This window comes from Lissotriton vulgaris, chromosome 1_1, assembly GCF_964263255.1.
Source record: "Lissotriton vulgaris chromosome 1_1, aLisVul1.2, whole genome shotgun sequence".
Taxonomy (NCBI): domain Eukaryota; kingdom Metazoa; phylum Chordata; class Amphibia; order Caudata; family Salamandridae; genus Lissotriton; species Lissotriton vulgaris.
The window spans coordinates 118003999-118020030 of NC_141685.1; positions in this window are offsets into that span (position 1 = coordinate 118003999).

Consider the following 16032-nt stretch of genomic DNA (forward strand, 5'->3'; position numbering starts at 1 on the left):
CACCCCGAGCCCAACCACCCGTACATTTCACTGGGACCGCTCTTAATAACATTCTATGCCTTAATCGCTCCATTTACTGGTCGCCTCTGCTGGGAGCCCCCACCAGCTCCGTACTCACAAATATATGCCTAATCCCTCCAGTATACCTTGCGTGCCTCTTCACCAACCAGTGACCTCCAACAATATGATGTTGCTACACATGTAATATCCGCCTCGTCCTTCCCTTTAAACTGTAACTTTCACAATTACTTGCCACCACGCGATGTCCTTGCCTGCGTGCAGCACAAGACCCCTTGCCCCTACTCCGCCCATCACCAACCCACAAGCTAGCCTAGGACCGACCCCCACGGTCCCGGGCCAGTGAAGCCAGCACCAAGAACCCCAGCTGCCCCCCCTATCCTCCGACACCCCTTGCTGTGCTTCTCTCCCCTGCTGCACTCTCCTGCTCTCTAGAGATGTGGCCTAACGTCCAGAGCTGCCATCTAAGTCACGTAAATACAAAACATGTTGCATTCCAAATGCTATAGGTGTCACATTCGCGAAAGTTATAACTATTGGCATTGTAAATGACAAAGATATCAATTTAGCTATTTTAAAAAATAACAAATAAATAAAATATTTGTCATTTACAAGACCAATAGCTCCAACTTTTCTAATGCGAGACCTATTGCATTCCACCCTCATACACCGTCCCACACCCTCACCCTCACACACCCTCACCCTCACACACCCTCACCCCCCTCACCCTCACACACCCTCAGTCACCCTCACACCCTCACCCTCACACCCCCTAACCCACACCCTCACTCCCTCACACACCCTCACTCACCCTCACACACCCTCACTCACCCTCACACACCCTCACTCACCCTCACACACCCTCACATACCCTCACCCTCACACCCCTTCACCCACCCTCACACACCCTCACAGACTGTCACACACCCTCAGCTTCACTCACCCTCACTCACCCTCAACCCCTCACCCTCAATCACCCTCAATCACCCTCACCCTCACCCTCACCCTCACTCACCCTCAACGCCTCACCCTCACTCACCCTCAACCCCTCACCCTCAACGCTTCACCCTCACTCACACTCACTCACCCTCACACTCACTCACCCTCACTCACCCTCACCCTCACTCACCCTCACCCTCACTCACCCTCACCCACCCTCACCCACACTCACCCTCAACCCCTCACCCTCACTCACCCTCAACCTCACTCACACTCACTCACCCTCACTCACCCTCACCCTCACTCACCCTCAATGCCTCACCATCACTCACCCTCAACCCCTCACCCTCACTCACACTCAACCCCTCACCCTCACCCTCACTCACCCTCAACCCTTCACCCTCAACCCCTCACTCACCCTCAACCCTTCACCCTCAACCCCTCACTCACCCTCACTCACCCTCAACCCCTCAGCCTCACCCTCACTCACCCTCACCCTCACTCACCCTCACCCTCACTCACCCTCACCCACACTCACCCTCAACCCCTCACCCTCACTCACCCTCAACCTCACTCACACTCACTCACCCTCACTCACCCTCACTCACCCTCACCCTCACTCACCCTCACTCACCCTCACCCTCACCCACCCTCAATGCCTCACCCTCACTCACCCTCAACCCCTCACCCTCACCCTCACTCACACTCAACCCCTCACCCTCACCCTCACTCACCCTCAACCCTTCACCCTCAACCCCTCACTCACCCTCACTCACCCTCAACCCCTCAGCCTCACCCTCACTCACCCTCACCCTCACTCACCCTCAACACCTCACCCTCACTCACCCTCAACACCTCACCCTCACTCACCCTCAACACCTCACCCTCACTCACCCTCAACACCTCACCCTCACTCACCCTCAACACCTCACCCTCACTCACCCTCAACCCCTCACCCTCAACACCTCACCCTCACTCACCCTCACCCTCACTCACCCTCAACCCCTCACCCTCAACGCCTCACCCTCAACCCCTCACCCTCACTCACCCTCACAACACATATTGTGTTACAATAGGTGTCACATTTGCGAAAGATAAAACTATTGGCATTGTAAATGACAAAGATATCAATTTAGCTATTTTAAAAAATAACAAATAAATAAAATATTTGTCATTTACAAGACCAATAGCTCCAACTTTTCTAATGCGAGACCTATTGCATTCCACCCTCACACACCGTCCCACACCCTCACCCTCACACACCCTCACTCACCCTCACCCTCACACACCCTCACCCCCCTCACCCTCACACACCCTCAGTCACCCTCACACCCTCACCCTCACACCCCCTAACCCACACCCTCACTCCCTCACACACCCTCACTCACCCTCACACACCCTCACTCACCCTCACTCACCCTCACACACCCTCACACACCCTCACTCACCGTCACATACCCTCACCCTCACACCCCCTCACCCACCCTCACACACCCTCACACACCGTCACACACCCTCAGCTTCACTCACCCTCACTCACCCTCAACCCCTCACCCTCAATCACCCTCAACGCCTCACCCTCACTCACCCTCAACCCCTCACCCTCACTCACCCTCAACGCTTCACCCTCACTCACACTCACTCACCCTCACCCTCACTCACCCTCACTCACCCTCACCCTCACTCACCCTCACCCTCACTCACCCTCACCCACCCTCACCCACACTCACCCTCAACCCCTCACCCTCACTCACCCTCAACCTCACTCACACTCACTCACCCTCACTCACCCTCACCCTCACCCACCCTCACCCTCACTCACCCTCAATGCCTCACCCTCACTCACCCTCAAATCCTCACCCTCACTCACACTCAACCCCTCACCCTCACCCTCACTCACCCTCAACCCTTCACCCTCAACCCCTCACTCACCCTCACTCACCCTCAACCCTTCACCCTCAACCCCTCACTCACCCTCAACCCCTCAGCCTCACCCTCACTCACCCTCACCCTCACTCACCCTCACCCTCACTCACCCTCACCCACACTCACCCTCAACCCCTCACCCTCACTCACCCTCAACCTCACTCACACTCACTCACCCTCACTCACCCTCACTCACCCTCACCCTCACTCACCCTCACTCACCCTCACCCTCACTCACCCTCAATGCCTCACCCTCACTCACCCTCAACCCCTCACCCTCACTCACACTCAACCTCTCACCCTCACCCTCACTCACCCTCAACCCTTCACCCTCAACCCCTCACTCACCCTCACTCACCCTCAACCCCTCAGCCTCACCCTCACTCACCCTCACCCTCACTCACCCTCAACTCCTCACCCTCACTCACCCTCAACACCTCACCCTCACTCACCCTCAACACCTCACCCTCACTCACCCTCAACACCTCACCCTCACTCACCCTCAACACCTCACCCTCACTCACCCTCAACCCCTCACCCTCAACACCTCACCCTCACTCACCCTCACCCTCACTCACCCTCAACCCCTCACCCTCAACGCCTCACCCTCAACCCCTCACCCTCACTCATCCTCACAACACATATTGTGTTACAATAGGTGTCACATTTGCGAAAGATAAAACTATTGGCATTGTAAATAACAAAGCTATTAATTCGCAATTTTAAAACAAGCACATACATAAAAAATGTGTCCTTTACAATACCAATAGCTCAAACTTTCCTAATGCGAGACATATTATTGCATTGCTGTGCTTCTCTCCCCTGCTGCACTCTCCTGCTCTCTAGAGATGTAGCATAACGACCAGAGCTGCCATATAAGTCACGTACATACAAAACATGTTGCATTCCACATGCTATAGGTGTCACATTCGCAAAAGTTATAACTATTGGCATTGTAAATGACAAAGCCATCAATTTAGCAATTTTAACAACGAAAAAATAAATAAAATATGTCTTTTACAAGACCAATAACTACAACTTTTCTAATGCGAGACCTATTGCATTCCAACCCCACTCATCCACGCAACGCCACTCACACACGCAACGCCACTCACACACGCAACGCAACTCACACACGCAACGCCACTCACAAACGCAACGCCACTCACACACGCAACGCCACTCACACACGCAACGCCACTCACACACGCAACGCCACTCACACACGCAACGCCACTCACACATGCCACTCATCCACGCAACACCACTCATCCACGCAACGCCACTCATCCACGCAACGCCACTCATCCACGCAACGCCACTCATCCATTTGCAAAACAAAAAATGTCAAACTCTTCTATTGCGAGACCTATTGCATTTTCTAAAAGTCAATTTCCATGCTAATATAATTTTGTCCATGTATATTGATGAACCTTGACACTACATGTGTGGATAATCGCTGAGCATTGTAGCTTCACTTGAAGTAGGAACACAGCTATTAATTTAGTAATTCATCACTCGAAAATCCAGTCCCGGAACAGTACGTTGATGTCAGATAATGTCTTTATACAGCAATTAAGCAATGATGTCAGCTGAATGGGTATTTCTGAGGCAATGAAACGCTGCCAAGGATGATGAAGCAGCAAGTGCAGCTGACGTGTTAAATCAGCATTTAAAGATGTTAGGTTTCAATCTGTTGCAATAGAGTAAACATGCCAGCTACAATTCGATGAGCCACTTCACATAGGATGGACAGACAGATAAATAAATATATACATATATATATATAGATAGATAGATAGATAGATAGATAGATAGATAGATAGACAGACAGACAGACAGACAGACAGACACGCAGGTGGTACGGTAGGTATTCAGCAAGATAGAGCTGAGTGGAAGGCTGTATGGACAGGTTCGGATTGGATGCTGGTGGCTTTCAGCTCCCTCTGCTTCATCAAACTATTATACTCGTACTAAAACAACATGTGTTTACCCTTTCACCGCCTCCAACAACAACCTCTTCTTCCTTCAAGCACCTGCAAAATATGGTCTTTAATAGGCTCACTCACAACCCAACAACCAACAGCAGATCAATGATTGACCTTGATTTAAGCAGTGAGCCATGTGGTTCCAAATCTGATGGGGTCTATATTGTGTGCCTGCACTATACTCTTTGTGTGGAGACGTCCTCCGACATGTTATCTTTCCAAAGTCAAACAACCTATCATTATGCCAGGCCCAAACCAAAGAATAAAAAATATAGCAATGTGTGTCCCTATCTGTTCTAAACATATTAAGAGCTTTATAGTTGGTAGTGAAACTATACAAGTGTTTAATTTAGGGTTGATGACGTGTCAATTATTTTCTTGTTCTTGAAATTTAGTTCATTCAGAGGGCATCTTGGAGATGGATGAATACCATGTGTCGACATCATTAGTTCAGATTTTGAAAATACATGGGGGTAAATTTCGAAACAATATGAAGCTCAAGTGTGTTTACTTATCAAATTTTTATTTTAATAAGTTAAAGAAATGCATCCATTAAAATATAAAACCTTAACACAATAAAGTAATTAACATTTCTAATGCCTAATTGAACAAACTCAGCTTCAGTCACCCACTCTGCATCATTCACCCACTCTGCATCATTCACCCACTCTGCATCATTCACCCACTCTGCAAATTGATGAATGTTATGCCATTTTCATAGACATAAACAACTTTTAGGACGGAAAAAAAAGGGGGTCTACGGAGTAGTGCATCAGATACGTTACACACAAAATATACTTCCCAAAAGTGAGCTACAGCATGCAAGGATGTTGATCAGGCTTCAGGCCAAAAAGCAAAAAACATTCGTACAATATTACACCAACAAAACAAAGAGAAATATGTGGCAGGAAGCGAGGACGAGGATGAGGATGTACAAACACAAAAGTGAAACAGCCAACTTTTGATTGGGGCAATAAACAAGCACTATTCATCCGGGGAATGGGACGGATTAAAGACAATGGTCAAGAGTTACACAAAAAGCCGTACGCATATAACAATAGCAGTTATTCACACGGAATTACATCAAATATAAGAAACATATTACGCAACTTGGATTCAGCGCTAACAGCATCAATAAACATTACATAGGTCTCTTAGCTTCACAAAACAAATGTGAGCTACAGCATGCAATGATGTTTATCAGGCTTCAGGTCACAAAACAAAAATTATTCGGACAAGATAACACCAGCAAAACAACGAAGAAATATCTGGCAGGAAGCGAGGACGAGGATGTACAAACAAAAATGTGAAACAGCCTACTTTTTATTGGGGGAATAAATAAGCATTATTCACCCGGGGAATGGGACGGATTAAACACAATTGTCAAGAGTTACACAAAAAGCCGTACGCATATAACAGGAGCATTTATTCACAGGAAATTACATCCAATATAAAAAAAAAAATTCCCTACTCTACAGTAATGTGGACATAAGTCAAAATTCTGATAGCAACATGGAGAAAGCATATATAACAAGACAATATTGCTTTAAAAATACATCGTAACACAAAGCGGAGACATTGCATTAATTATTAAAGAAGAGGAAGTATCACAAACCACAGCACGAAATTTAAATACACATCAAAATAAAAAGCTATACAAACATACATTTAATAATAACTGAAATAACAGAACGTAGCGATAAAACAATATAAATTATTCACGCAGATATACAACATACTACACAATTACACACAAAAAAAAACTGCTCTAATTATTAACACAACTACTGACCAAAAGCAACCATTTTAAAAATTAGATCTGAACAATAGGATACAATGCATTACATACATAAAGAGCCGACAATTTGAAATAAACATCCTTCGTTGCAAAACAAAGACACTACTATGCCAATAAAACTAATAGGAAACAACAAATCGAATAATTCATAACACTATACACACACAAAACAAACAACAAATAACAACTTACCTGTCGAACGATGCACGGAACAGACAACGAAGCCAACACTCCTTACACGGGACCCGCTTTCAACAATATGGGGATTTCCAATTAGACGCGAGTAAATTGTTACGCAACGTGAGAGGATTTTGAAATCTCATTGGCTGACACGGACGTCAATCAAAATAGTACGGGATTCAAAATAACAACTAGAACGCAATAACTTGAATACTTTAATATAATTATGGGACAGTCACACAAGCACACACACCACAATCACACAAATACACAAACACCCTCACTCACCCTCCCCTTCACTCACCCTCAACACCTCACCCTCACTCACCCTCAACCCCTCACCCTCACTCACCCTCACCCTCACCCACCCTCACTCACCCTCAACCCCTCACCCTCACTCACCCTCAACCCCTCACCCTCACCCTCACTCACCCTCAACCCTTCACCCTCAACCCCTCACTCACCCTCAACCCCTCACCCTCACTCACCCTCACCCTCACTCACCCTCAACCCCTCACCCTCACTCACCCTCAACCCCTCACCCTCACTCACCCTCAACCCCTCACCCTCACTCACCCTCACCCTCACTCACCCTCAACCCCTCACCCTCACTCACCCTCAACCCCTCACCCTCACTCACCCTCAACCCCTCACCCTCAACCCCTCACCCTCACTCACCCTCACCCTCACCCACCCTCAACCCCTCACCCTCACTCACCCTCAACGCCTCACCCTCACTCACCCTCACCCTCACTCACTCACCCTCAACCCCTCACCCTCACTCACCCTCAACCCCTCACCCTCACTCACCCTCACTCACCCTCAACCCCTCACCCTCAACCCCTCACCCTCACTCACCCTCACCCTCACCCTCACTCACCCTCAACCCCTCACCCTCACTCACCCTCAACCCCTCACCCTCACTCTCACTCACCCTCAACCCCTCACCCTCACTCACCCTCACCCTCACTCACCCTCAACCCCTCACCCTCACTCACCCTCACCCTCATCCCTCACTCACCCTCAACCCCTCACCCTCACTCACCCTCAACCCCTCACCCTCAACCCCTCACCCTCACTCACCCTCACTCACCCTCAACCCCTCACCCTCAACCCCTCACCCACCCTCACCCTCACTCACCCTCAACCCCTCACCCTCACTCACCCTCAGCCCCTCACCCTCACCCACCCTCACCCTCACTCACCCTCAACCCCTCACCCTCACTCACCCTCAACCCCTCACCCTCACCCTCACTCACCCTCAACCCTTCACCCTCAACCCCTCACTCACCCTCACTCTCACTCACCCTCAACCCCTCACCCTCACCCTCACTCACCCTCACCCTCACTCACCCTCAACCCCTCACCCTCACTCACCCTCAACCCCTCACCCTCACTCACCCTCAACCCCTCACCCTCACTCACCCTCAACCCCTCACCCTCACTCACCCTCACCCTCACCCACCCTCAACCCCTCACCCTCACTCACCCTCAACGCCTCACCCTCACTCACCCTCACTCACCCTCAACCCCTCACCCTCACTCACCCTCACCCTCACTCACCCTCACCCTCACTCACCCTCACTCACCCACCCTCACCCTCACTCACCCTCACCCTCACTCACCCTCAACCCCTCACCCTCACTCACCCTCAACCCCTCACCCTCACTCACCCTCAACCCCTCACTCACCCTCACTCTCACTCATCCTCACTCACCCTCAACCCCTCACCCTCAACCCCTCACCCTAACTCACCCTCAACCCCTCACCCTCAACCCCTCACCCTCACTCACCCTCAACCCCTCACCCTCACTCACCTCACCCTCACTCACCCTCAACCCCTCACCCTCACTCACCCTCACCCTCACTCACCCTCAACCCCTCACCCTCACTCACTCTCACTCATCCTCACTCACCCTCAACCCCTCACCCTCACTCACCCTCAACCCCTCACCCCCAACCCCTCACTCACCCTCACTCACCCTCACCCTCAACCCCTCACCCTCACTCACCCTCAACCCTTCACCCTCACTCACCCTCACTCACCCTCAACCCCTCACCCTCACTCACCCTCACCCTCACTCACCCTCAACCCCTCACCCTCACTCACCCTCACTCACCCTCACTCACCCTCACTCACCCTCAACCCCTCACCCTCACTCACCCTCACCCTCACTCACCCTCAACCCCTCACTCACCCTCAACCCCTCACCCTCACTCACCCTCAACCCCTCACCCTCAACCCCTCACTCACCCTCACTCTCACCCATCCTCACTCACCCTCAACCCCTCACCCACCCTCAACCCCTCACCCTCACTCACCCTCACTCACCCTCAACCCCTCACCCTCAACCCCTCACCCTCACTCACCCTCAACCCCTCACCCTCACTCACCCTCACCCTCGACCCCTCACCCTCGACCCCTCCCCCTCAACCCCTCAACCTCACTCACCCTCAACCCCTCACCCTCACTCACCCTCAACCCCTCACCCTCAACCCCTCACCATCAACCCCTCACCCTCACCCTCACTCACCCTCACAACACATATTGTGTTACAATAGGTGTCACATTTGCGAAAGATAAAACTATTGGCATTGTAAATAACAAAGCTATTAATTCGCTATTTTCAAAACAAGCACATAAATAAAAAATGTGTCCTTTACAATACCAATAGCTCAAACTTTCCTAATGCGAAACCTATTGCATTGCTGTGCTTCTCTCCCCTGCTACACTCTCCTGCTCTCTAGAGATGTGGCCTAACGACCAGAGCTGCCATCTAAGTCACGTAAATACAAAACATGTTGCATTCCAAATGCTATAGGTGTCACATTCGCGAAAGTTATAACTATTGGCATTGTAAATGACAAAGCCATCAATTTAGCAATTTTAAAAACCAACAAATAAATAAAATATGTCATTTACAAGACCAATAACTCCAACTTTTCTAATGCGAGACCTATTGCATTTCCAATGCTTGTTTATATCCCCATCTTCTCTCTTGCTTTGTTTTCTTATATTCATTCTCTGCATATCAAGTTTCAGAGAGGCCCTTCCGGGTTGCAGAGTTGAAAGGGTCTTATCTAATGTATGGTTCATATGAGGGCAGATGGAGTCACATCAGGGTACATAAAAGTAAACAGCCCAGTGCAACCAACTCCCAGTGCACCGAAGGTTAGGGGTCAAAGTGCTAAATGCTCCTAGAACAGAGAACATAGGCACATCTATTGTTAGTGCAGCAGGCACAGTGGCACCAGGGCTGAAGAAGAGGTGAGAGCCGGGGCCATGGCCAAGCCGGAGACCAAGATGGTTGCTCGGCTTTGAAGCTCTGCCAGCAGTCGTTGCAACAACGTGATTTCCCGCAATCCAGCGTGGCTACCGAGCAGGGAAAAGACGCCTAAATGCAGCGGAAGGGATCCTGATTAAAAGTCTCCCTGCGGTGCTGCGAGAAAACCACCGGAACGGCAGAAATCGGTGACTCCAGGCAGAAGGACGACTTTCAAGATGGCGGCAGCGACGATATGAGGAGACTCCGGGTGCGGCGGCGGAGGGACTGAGCCAGCAGCTGGGGTGCTGTGAGTCACCGAGCCACGGGCCGGAGCTTCGAGCGGCTACATTCTGGGCAAAGCAGCGCACGGTACTGGTGGGAGGTCCGTTTGACCTCCGGTGGTCCGAGCGCGGCACTCTTATGTCTGCGTTGATCACAGGGGCACTTAGGGACGGTGCCTGTGATCGTTCCCCCACCGACACCTGGTACAGCATTTCCAAAGCGCCCTTGGGTATCTCCTCCCCGCATATGCACTCGCTCGGCCGCGGCCTGTGTTGTTCTCCCCCTTTTCCGCGTAGGGCTCCATTGTTGTAACCCTTCCTGGCGTGGCTGCGCTGCTCCCGGAGTGAAAAACGGAATCCAAACCTCAGCAGTATCTCCGCCCCAGCCACTAATTTATGCTGCAGCAAACTTGATACATTAACTGCCGACTGCACATTGCCTTGTCTTCAAACAACCTGCTCTATGGAAGTACTGTGCCCAGACCACTGCTGCACCACAAGCTTCATTGTGGGAGACAATAGTGAAATACCCAAAACCTCCCCTGTTGTCAGGAAAATACAAACAAGGGTTGGATGCCCATTCCTTGCTGATCAGTTCTGCTTGCCTAATCTCTTTTCGCCAGCTACTTGCACCTGCTCTGCAGCCATAACCAGAAGACTCTGGCATTGGGCTTAATTAATACTTGGCGGGTGGAACTGCGGTATGGGCCGCAAAGACCCCAAACAGCGCCTTCTCCCCTTCGAAAAGTTCACCGAAGTAGCCCAAGAAGCCCCTGGCAACATGGCGAAAGGTGGCTAGAAAGACACAACACCAGAGGGTGATACCAACCAATTAGGCTCCCTGCTACAAGAGATGAGAGCGGGGTTCAGAGCCCTAGATGTGCACTTTGATGCCCTAGATAAGCACATGGCAGATCTGGGATCGAAGATCCAAGTTCACGACAGAAAACTTGACGTAGTGGAATCGCATGCATCAGATCTAGAAGATGGAACGGCTCAATCCTTGAAAAGTCTCGGCCAAATGGATCGACAACCGCTGGTCGCATGGACACCTTGGTAGAAATAATCCTGATAGACTTGTTTTGTAGAGAAGTCTTCACTATGTGCTTTGTGATAGGACTCGCTCATAGATCACTAGGTCCAAGGCCCAATCTGGATGCCCCCCCCAGACCCATCATTGCCCACGTCATAAACTTTAGGTATCGAGACACGGCCCAGCGCCTGGCTCGGGAACGGGGCGAAATGGTATGGCAGGGCTTCAAGCTGTCCCTATACCCAGATTTTACAATCATGGTACAGGAGGCCAGGCGGAAATACACTGGAGTGTGGCGCCGCTGCCAGGGCGACTGATGCTGGATGCACATACGAGAAGCAATAGAGGGCTTCTCCTTAATTGACATAGGTGGTACGCAAAACCCGCATAGCACTGACTATACACACTACACTGGCAGTCATAACACATGGACGAGGCTCGACTATTGGCTGGCATCCCCAGAACTTATCAGCTGGTGTCATGTGATCCAGACGCTTCCTCGCACATATTCGGATCACTCCCCTGTATTATTAACATTGAAGGTGCCGCGACCCGAGGGGTTTGAATGGCAGTGGCGATTCCCCAGCCACGCATTAGATGATGACGTTTTTAGACAGGAATTACGAGAAGCGATAGAGGACTACTTCGTCATTAACACTGGTTCAGTAGACACTGTGGCAATGTTATGGGAGGGTTTTAAAGCATACATGAGGGGTGTGTGTATATCCAAAAATGCCGGTGTAGAGTGGGATTTGTGCAGTAAGTTAGCCCGCCTGGAAAAGGACCTAGGGCCGTTAGACTCTGAACAGCGCCAGGCGACAGGTCCCGAAATAGACAAGTGAAGTTTGTGCCTGCTCACAGAATTCAAAGATACCGGTGAGAGGGAGATCCTTTTTATGGGAAAATACTACAATGCCAGGAAATACGGCGAAGGCGAGCGGCCGGGACGAGTCCTAGCACAGATGATTAGACCTCCCTATTGTAAGGCATACATCCCCGATAAGAACTTCGTCGGGACAACAGATCACTGACCCACTGGATATACAGGGGGAATTTATGTCCTATTTTGAAACATTATACTCCACTAGATTGGATCAAGACAGGGCGCAACAGAAGAGCTATTTGTCTGAGGTCGCTTTAGTTCATCTCGAGAAGTTTATGCAGGACTTTCTCAGTGAGCCTATCTCTGAGGAGAGCATTGATGAGGCATCTCTGCCCTGAAGAGTTCCTCGGTCCCAGGGCTCGACGGTTTCACAGCGGATTTTTATAAGGCCTATGAAGATTTATTGATTCCCCATCTCCTTAAAGTATATGCAGAAGCCCTGGAGAGGCAGATAATACCTCCCACCCTGTGTGAGGCAGTCATCATTCTTCTCCCCAAACCTGGCAAGGACCCCCTGCTGTGCAGTTCCTATCGAGCATTAGCACTCTTAAACCTAGACTACAAAATAATGACAAAGGCTCTGGCATGTCACCTGTCTCTCTCAATAGAATCTATCATTTCCCCGGCCCAGTCTGGATTCATACCCCATCGCTCGACAGCCTTCAATCTACGCACATTATTTAACACTCTGCATAGACTTAACCCGGAAATCCCTGCTGCGGCAATCCTATTTGATACAGAAAAGGCATTTGACTCCCTTGAATGGCCTTTTATTTTATCCAACATGGAGCGCATGGGGATGCCGTTTGGTTTCAATGCTGTCTGCTATACAGTCAACCACTGGCCCAACTCAGACTAAATGGTACATTGATGACTTCCTTCTCACTTTCACGCGGCACGAGACACGGCTGCCCGTTGTCGCCTCTGTTGTTCATTTTAGCCACGGACCCACCAATACGGCACTTCCAAGATAAACACCTTCAAAGGTGTTTACACTTCACCGCCGGCCCATTGTTAGTATCATTGTATGCAGATGACACGATTTTATATGTACGCAACCCCCAGACTAATTTGGATCCCCTTATCCGGTAAATTCTGCGCTTTGGCAGACATTCCGGACTTGGAATCAATTGGAACAAATCTGTAATTTTTCCACTCACTGCCAGGACAGACAAGTGGGACTTGGAATTCCCCCTGGAATGCAATACTGACTCGGTTAAATACCTGGCCATACATATATACTTAGAAACAGAGCAGATCATCCGCCGCAATTACGGACAGCTGTTTTCAAATTAGAGACTCAAATAGAGAAATGGCTAAAGCTCCCACTATCCATGGCTGGACGAGTTTCCCTCATTAATATGGTCGTGCTTCCTAAATTTTTATATCTATTTCAAAACATCCCAATCCCTCTCATGAATAAATTATTTTCGACCCTTCGATCACACTTAATAAGTTTAGTATGGGGTGGCGGATACGCTAGGGTAAACTGGCGGGTTTTGACACTCCCCTGCGATAGAGGTGGGTTTGGGGTCCCTGATTTACAACTGTACTATTTAGCTGCACAGTTCAGTTTTGCACAGACATGGTACCACCCTGATGCCAGAATTCCACACCTCCGACCAGAGTCTGACTTAGTCCTCCTGGACATTTTAGCAGCGATATTACCGAAGGGTTTCCCCAAAGATATCCAACGAGCATCGACCACTAGTTGGGCATGTGAGAAATTGCGTTGCATAACACACACCCCATTGCTTTATTCTTCTGATCTCCCACTCCCGAACCCTAAATGGATACCTATAACTAGCAAAAAGCTCATACAGAAGACATGCGCTAAATTTGACATTGCTAAGATAGGCGATCTATTTCCAGATGGACATATTTTTGATCCTGATGCTGAGTCCTTGTTCCCTGGTGCCACATTCATGGACAGATAAGTCCTTCTATGAATCTGTTCTGCCCTGCGAGCTATTTTACCGGACTACCCTCTGGAACCTCCTTCCTTCCCCCCACTCACGACAGTGATTAGCAGCGAGAGAGGGGTACATCTAATATCACAGCTCTATAAGGCATGCGCTGCAATCGTAGGCAGAGTACGCACTGCCTGGGAGACCGACTTGGGTAATCCGATCACAGAAGAACAGTGAGCTGCCTGCTGTGCAGTTACGAAAAATGTCTCCCTTAATAGCCGACACAAACTAATACACTTTAAGTTTCTTTGTAGGATATAAATTACGCCCTCCAGACTCCACAGGATAGACCCTGCCAGACCGCACCATTGTGCAAGATGCAACGCTCCAAATGCAGACTTCGCCCACCTCGCCTGGACCTGTCCACGCAAACACTCATACTGGGTAGGAATACATAAGATAGTGAGTGGCTTGGTTAAGGTACCGATGACCCCCTTGCCCGAGATTGCCCGGTTGGGATATGTAAAGCATTTCCCACCAGCAATTTGCAGGTTTGTTGCCATCAGCTTACTTCTGGCCAAAAGGAAGGTATCCATTCATTGGGGTGGCAGAACAGCACCCTCAGTGAAGGGATGGCTGAAGAGCATGGCGTCCTGTTCCACACACAGCGACCTATACGCAATAACGGTCCCCCCCACCTCCAGGCCCAGAGATATCTGGGGAACTTTCAGAACATACCTAGAGGCGCAGCGGCAAGACCCCCCCTACCTGGAAAGAACAGGGCATAGTCCCAACAGGGGTGGGTTAGACTGTCCCGAGATACATGTCAATAATCAACTACACCGGATGCTAAACTCCTTTTTTGACGTTCGTACAGTTGATGTATTCCCATGCCATGATTGTAAACACTGTTTATGTGAATCAGAGTCAAGAACGATTGTAACAGAAAATATGTTAGCAGCCGAGGGACTTGCTTTATGTAACATGTGATCATTCTGCGGCATTGATTGAGCCCTTAACAGTGTGTACTATGTCTACCTGTACTTGTAAAGGATTTTACTTGTCCTAGTGTACTTTTTTACTCATACATAAATGCAAAATAAAGTTTAAAAAAAAATAAGGGGTAAGAGCTCACTGAAGCCTACCCTATGCCCACACAGGAGCAGCAATCATTAGTGAAGCAGGTGCAAGGAAGCTCACCAAGGTGCAATTTCTGTAATCAGATGTAGGATAGATATATAGCCAAACACCGTTGCATGCAAGACCGTCTGTCCATCAGATCGGATAGATGGCTTTGCATAACCAACGAGACTACATGCTAGGACTTATCAAAGGCAATAATCCTATCATGATTTTATCTGACTGGATGCGATGGTGATTACCAGCTTATTGACATTGCATCTCTTAATAAGAATAAGCGACTTGGTGTTTTTCAATAAAACTATTTCAATATGGATCGAAGGAATTAAATCAATCATGATTGATACGGTGATTGCCTATATATCTATACTACATCTGATTACAGAAATAGCACCTTGGTGAGCTCCTATAAAAGACTATTCCAACCCTGATGAAGTCCATGTTGGACGAAACGCGTTGGCTGGGCTGATGCATTTGAGTACAAATAAAGAATACATTGAAAAAAAGAAATCACAAGACTCTGCGCTGTATTTTATGATTTGGTGGATCTTATAATATTTTGTTTAGTTTGCAAAGGAAATGAGGTTTAATTACATGCTTGAGTATAATTGATGAAAGAATCTAGTTATAACTGTATGCTCATTTTCAGAATTTGACAATCCTAGTCAGG